The following is a 6,033-nucleotide window of genomic DNA, read 5'->3' as shown; positions in this document are numbered from 1 at the left end:
TTGCTTTTGATGTTCAGAGTTTGGAATCCAATGGAACCCCCAATTCAAAAATTCTTGAGCTAGACCAGGTATGGCGAACCAATGGTGTTATGTGATAGTGGCAAAAACGACTTTAAAATAAAATATTATTTTATTTAAGATTTGATTACAAGTTTAACAATAGAATGTCGGAATAGAACTGACTTACTTTAACTTAAGGGCACGTATTTATATGAAGAAATCAATGGAAAAGTAAATAACAACTTAAATAATCACTATTGGCTAATTACTTAATAACATCCTTTGAGAACAGTAAATAGTTGTAACCTAAATGAGGTACATGAGATATTAATAATACATTATACAAATCGTTAGTAAAATAGAGTTCAAAGATTGAAAGATAAATAAAGTAAACAATATTGACAATGTAAAAATAAAGTACAAGTAGGTATATGAGAAGAAAAGGTAAATAAGCACATAGGAAGGAATGTTATATTATATAACACCTCCCCGCCTAGAATAAAGATTGGGCGTTAGCGCCGAATCTTTTTGGAGTGGAGGAATTGTCGTCGCTGTCGTCTTCGGAGATACATGACGTTGTGGTTTGGTTCAACGTGGTCATCGGGATGTTCTGAATGTGACGTGTTGATCGATGTCGTCGTGATGTTCTTCCGAAGCAGTTGTTGAAGATCTGGATGCAGTGGTTGTCATCGTTATTGCGATCAAAGTTATTTGCAACTCTTAGACATCTTCTGAATAATTTATACATCAAAAATGATAGCATGAGGGTTCCTGTTGTGAAGTAGAACCAAGAAAATCTATTCTGGTGTCGTTGGATGAAGGGTTTCTGTTTCATCTGCTGGATTTCTTCGTTATGTTTATCTAGTTGATGTTTGAGGTTGTTGAGTGAGTCTAGTGGAGTTTCGTTGATTGAGATAGGTAGAAGGTTTGGAAAATGATGATCTTCAGTTTCTTCGAAGCAATCTTCAGTTCTGATGTCAGGAACTATAATCGGGAATGTGATGTTGTCTTCCTTGCTTTGGTGTGCTGACAGCGTACTGTATCCCGTGTGAAGTTTACAGTTTGTTTCAAGGGTAATAATTCCTGATCCGTAGATGTTGTGATGCGAGACTTGATTGTTGCATTGAAGGATGCACTGTGTTGCGTTACTGAGGATGTAGAGCCATCTGTTGTTTTCCAAGCGTTGGAATGTGTTGATTTGTGCAGCGAAGGTTGTAGTTGTACAGATGGTGGGGATGTCGTTCGAGACACTGAGTAGGATTTGTAGCTCACAAACAGGGCGTGTATCAGAGTTGTAGACGATGATATCTCGGCACACGCTTCTTCTTTCAGCGTATGTCTTGCAATTGTCCAAGGAGCTCGTGGATACGTAGTGTTCACCACTAGGGTTTGTGGCCAAATACTTATGCTCTGGTAGGATGGTGGTATAGAGAGAGGAATTGGGATGTTGGATAGGGATTGAATAGATATGGTAGAGTTTAAAAGATTCAGGTTTAATGAGTGGGAAATCTAATATATAAACTAATCTGTTTGAGTACACGTAAGCAGAGAGTTGAGACGAATCTAGGATTTTATTGATGTTGTCGATGGTAACAGGACTAACTAATTGTTTATTAGATCTAGCGTGGTTGGATAAGAGAAGATTTTTATATAATTTATTAAGAGAAATGATTGAATGATGAATTATGTTTGATTTTGCAAATAAAATACTCGAGAGGCAATCGTCAATCTCGTTTTCGAGATTGGTAACCGATTCTAGTATTAAAATTGAGATTGATGAGATATCTTCCGTAATTTTTAAATCGAAAATAGTTTTAGAAGTACTGTTAAGGTATTGATTTAAACGATCAATGTTTTCATTTATGACCTGTTCATCATAAGAGATTTTAAATATCGTTTCGTTGAAATTCCTAATAGTACTAGAAGTTATTTGGATTTGTTTCTGCATTAAAGAGGTGAGATCGAGTTCACGTTTCTCAAGCATATCGATACATTCGTCATAATGTTTCGCGTCTTTGGCATCTGGAGTGCCGATGAGGTATTTCAACAACGAACTAAGCCCATCTAAAAGTTCTCTTTTCTGTCTAGAATTCTTACCTAAGTAAATATTTAGTTCGGAGAGTCTGTTATCTATTTTATCGAGGTTAGTCTTAAGATACGATTTAGTGGATAGAACATTAGGAAAAGCGGGATATTTTACATAAAATTGTTCGAATCTAGAAGCTAGACGTTTTAAGGATTCATGAGCAATAAATAGTGGTTTAAGATCACGGTAAACGATGAGTTTCCATGAGTCATCAGATATGGTGATAGAGCCTTCTTCTTTATAAAATAATCCGGCATGCGTAGGCAGCGGTTGAGTTAGATTGGCAACGATTCCCGTGGTTGCCCTGAAAGCGACAGAATTTGATTTATGTTAGATTGCGAATTAACCTTACGTTTACTTATAATGTAGTTCTTAATATAGATGTAAAACTTGTAGAGAAGAATGTATAACAATAATTTTAGAATTGAGCAAATGATGAAACTAGTATAAGGATTCTGTATAATATCGTTAAAGTTATAGGAGTTAGGGGATTGAGCCGCTGTAGAGCTGACCCTGTAAGAGTAAAATAAAACTAGAATCTAAATTTAATGAATTATACTAAAATAGATTTTTTTTTCTGCTTATTCTTATTAATACTAAACTAAGGTTTCATGCAAATGGTATGGTCTGAGCCTATTTGCATGCACTAGTTGGTTACGATTGGCTTTCTGAATTACGTAGTTATGATTGAAACCAACACGTATAACTTGATAAGGACCTTCCCATTTAGGGTCCAAATTGTTTGGATTAGGAACTTTTAACATAACTTTATTACCTATTTGATATTGCGCAAAGTTTTTAATCTGACTATCATATCGATCTTTAGCTTTTTCTTTCATAGCCTGCAAGTTTTTAAGGGCTGAGTCTCGAGCGATTCTCAATCGTTCGTTTAAATCTTTTAGATAATCACAGGCTGTATAGTCGGGAATAGTTTTAATATTATAAAATGGACGTGGCTTATAACCAAATAATAATTCATGAGGTGTGTAGTTAGTGGAATTATTAACTGAGGTATTATGACACATAATGGCAAAAGGTATAATTTTGTCCCAGTTTTTAAGTCGACGACTGTGATACATTCGTATGTGATCACGTAAGGTAGCGTGGAATCTTTCGAGAGCGCCATTTGTTTGGGGATGATACGCAGTATTGAAAGTATGGTTGGAACCGAGAAATTTTGTTAATTGTTTTAAAACATTATTCATGAATTCAGTGCCCTGATCGGAATGAAATCTTTTAGGAACACCGTAATGTTGACAAAAATAAAGTAATTCTTTAGCCACAGTTACGGCTTCTTTATCGGGAATAGGATAGGCTTGTACGAATCGAGTTAGGTCATCTTGAAGAGTTAAAACATATTTATTATTGTTATCGCTAATGTCTGAATAAGAGACAAGGTCCATAGACACTCGTTCGAATGGTTCAGTTGATTGTGATGTAATTATCATAGGAGCTTGAAAGTTTTTTCGTTGTATTTTATTACGCTGGCAAGTAACACATGAATCGATGTAAGTTTTGATATCGTTTGTCATGCCTTTCCAAAAGAAGTTGTCACGTATTTTTCTGTTAGTTTCTAAGATACCGCGATGTCCTGAGAGAGGTTCGTCATGGTAGGTCTTCAGTATTTGAGGAATTTCCTCAGGTTTTGGATATTTTATATTGTTTTTACAGATTGTAATATCACAATTATACATTTCGGCTAAATATGATGTAATGCGTAACTGTTCGTTGCCTTTCATTTTACAGGTGAGATCGTTTTGTAGATCAGGTACAAAAAGAGATTCTATTTTGTTATGTTGTAGACATGATAATAGTGATTTGAAGTAACTTTCGGAATCCCAAGGATCAAAATGTGTAGGTCTTGTAGGACAGAAGTATAAGTTTTGATTTTTATCTGAAATAAGGAGATCGACATCGTATAGAGATTTAGGTTTTTCTAAATAAGGTTTTGTCTGAGAGCAAGATTCAATTGCTTCATTGAAAATATTATTCTTATCTGAGAGTTGACAAGATATGGGGACAAATACATTTTTATTTCGTGGATCTAAGAGATTATCAGGAGATATTTTTAATTTCGGACTGTTGAAAGAAACATCTTGAGATGTAAAATGTTCGTAATTCATTTGTAGATAATCAGTAGAATCGGAAGACGGTGGATCGTCTGAAGATAGATCTACGATATTGGAGTTCATTATTGGTGGGCGTGATAATGCATCTGCATTTGTATTAATTTTTCCTGCTTTGTAAATAATTTCGTAGTCATACTCCTCTAGTTTTAATCTCCAGCGGACGAGACGACTACCTGGGTCTTTGATGGAGAAAAGCCATGTTAAAGGTTTATGATCGGTAACGATCTTGAATTTTCGGCCGAATAAGTAAGGACGGAAGTGTTTTACAGCCCATACGATTGCAAGGAGTTCGCGTTCTATTGTAGAGTAATTAGATTCAGCTTTGTTGAGTGTACGTGAAGCATATGCTATGGGTAAGTCTTTACCGACTTCACCTTGTGAGAGAATAGCACCTATAGCGTGAATCGAGGCATCTGTTGTTAGAACGAATTCTTTACTAAAATCTGGATATTGTAATATAGGGGATGTAGTGAGAATATTTTTGCAAGTATCGAAAGCGCGTTGTTGGGATTCACCCCAAATGAAAGGTACGTCTTTCTTCAGGAGTCCGGTCAAAGGTTTTGTTATCCGACTGAAGTTTGCTATAAAGCGCCTGTAATAACCTGCAAGGCCTAGAAATGATTTTATGTCTTTGCAAGATTTAGGAACTGGAAATTCTCTGACCGCTCTGACTTTGTCTGGATTTGGCTTGACACCTTCACTAGAAATAATATGTCCCAAATAAGCTACTTCTTTCCGCATAAATTCGCATTTATCAGGTTGGACTTTCAGACCGTTTTTCCTGAGTCGGTTGAAGACTTCAGTAAGTTTCTGTTCGTGTTCCTGGAGACTGGATGCGAATATTACTATGTCATCTAGGTAGACAAAACAACGTTCACCTTGTAAACCTTGGAGGACACTATCCATAGCACGTTGAAATGTAGCAGGGGCATTTTTAAGACCGAATGGCATTCTAAGGAACTCGTAATGTCCATATGGTGTGTTAAAGGCTGTTTTCGGGATGTCTTTAGGGTCAAGTTCAATTTGGTGGAATCCCGAGGCAAGATCTAAGGTAGTGAAGTAAATGGAATGGCCCAGCTTGTCTAGAATGTCAGTTATGTTGGGCAAAGGATAACTGTCTCCTATAGTGATATCGTTAAGTTTGCGATAGTCGATGACTATACGCCATTTTTGTTTCCCTGACGCGTCTAGTTTCTTGGGGACTACCCAGATTGGGCTACTCCAAGGAGATGAACTTGGTTGAATAATATTTTGATCTAGCATCTTTTGGACTTGTGATTTTACTTCTTGTTGATGCACATACGGAAATCGATAAGTCTTTGTGTTAATTGGCGTGTCTGATGTAGTGGGGATTGTGTGTTTGGTGTGGTTTGTGAATGTCAAAGGTTCGTTTTCTGTGATGAAGATGTCTGAAAAATCCATGACAATTTTATTTAGAGATTGATTTTCTTCTTTATTGAGGTGATCTCTGCGAATGAGTTTGTCTACTTTGTTTCGTTTGTCATTAAACGTATGTGTATTCGTTGAATTTATTGGAATATTATTTGAAGATTCTATTGCGACTAGTTCTGATGCATGAACTCTAGGTATTAACACAAGTTTATCATTGTTACCGGAATTTACACAAGTAATTAGGAATTTGTTATCTTTTACTGTGACTAAGGCGTTAGGAATAGTGACATCGTCGCAAATGGTTTGTTTTTCGATTAAGGCGGGTCCGTTTTGAATATCATTAGTACAACATGTGATAACAGTTTCAGATCGTCGACCTATGAACTGTTTGTTATCTACGGGTTCGGTTGGTTTTTCTTCAATATG

This window comes from Helicoverpa zea, chromosome 3 (assembly GCF_022581195.2).
Source record: "Helicoverpa zea isolate HzStark_Cry1AcR chromosome 3, ilHelZeax1.1, whole genome shotgun sequence".
NCBI lineage: Eukaryota > Metazoa > Arthropoda > Insecta > Lepidoptera > Noctuidae > Helicoverpa > Helicoverpa zea.
Note: the sequence above shows the minus strand (reverse complement) of the source record.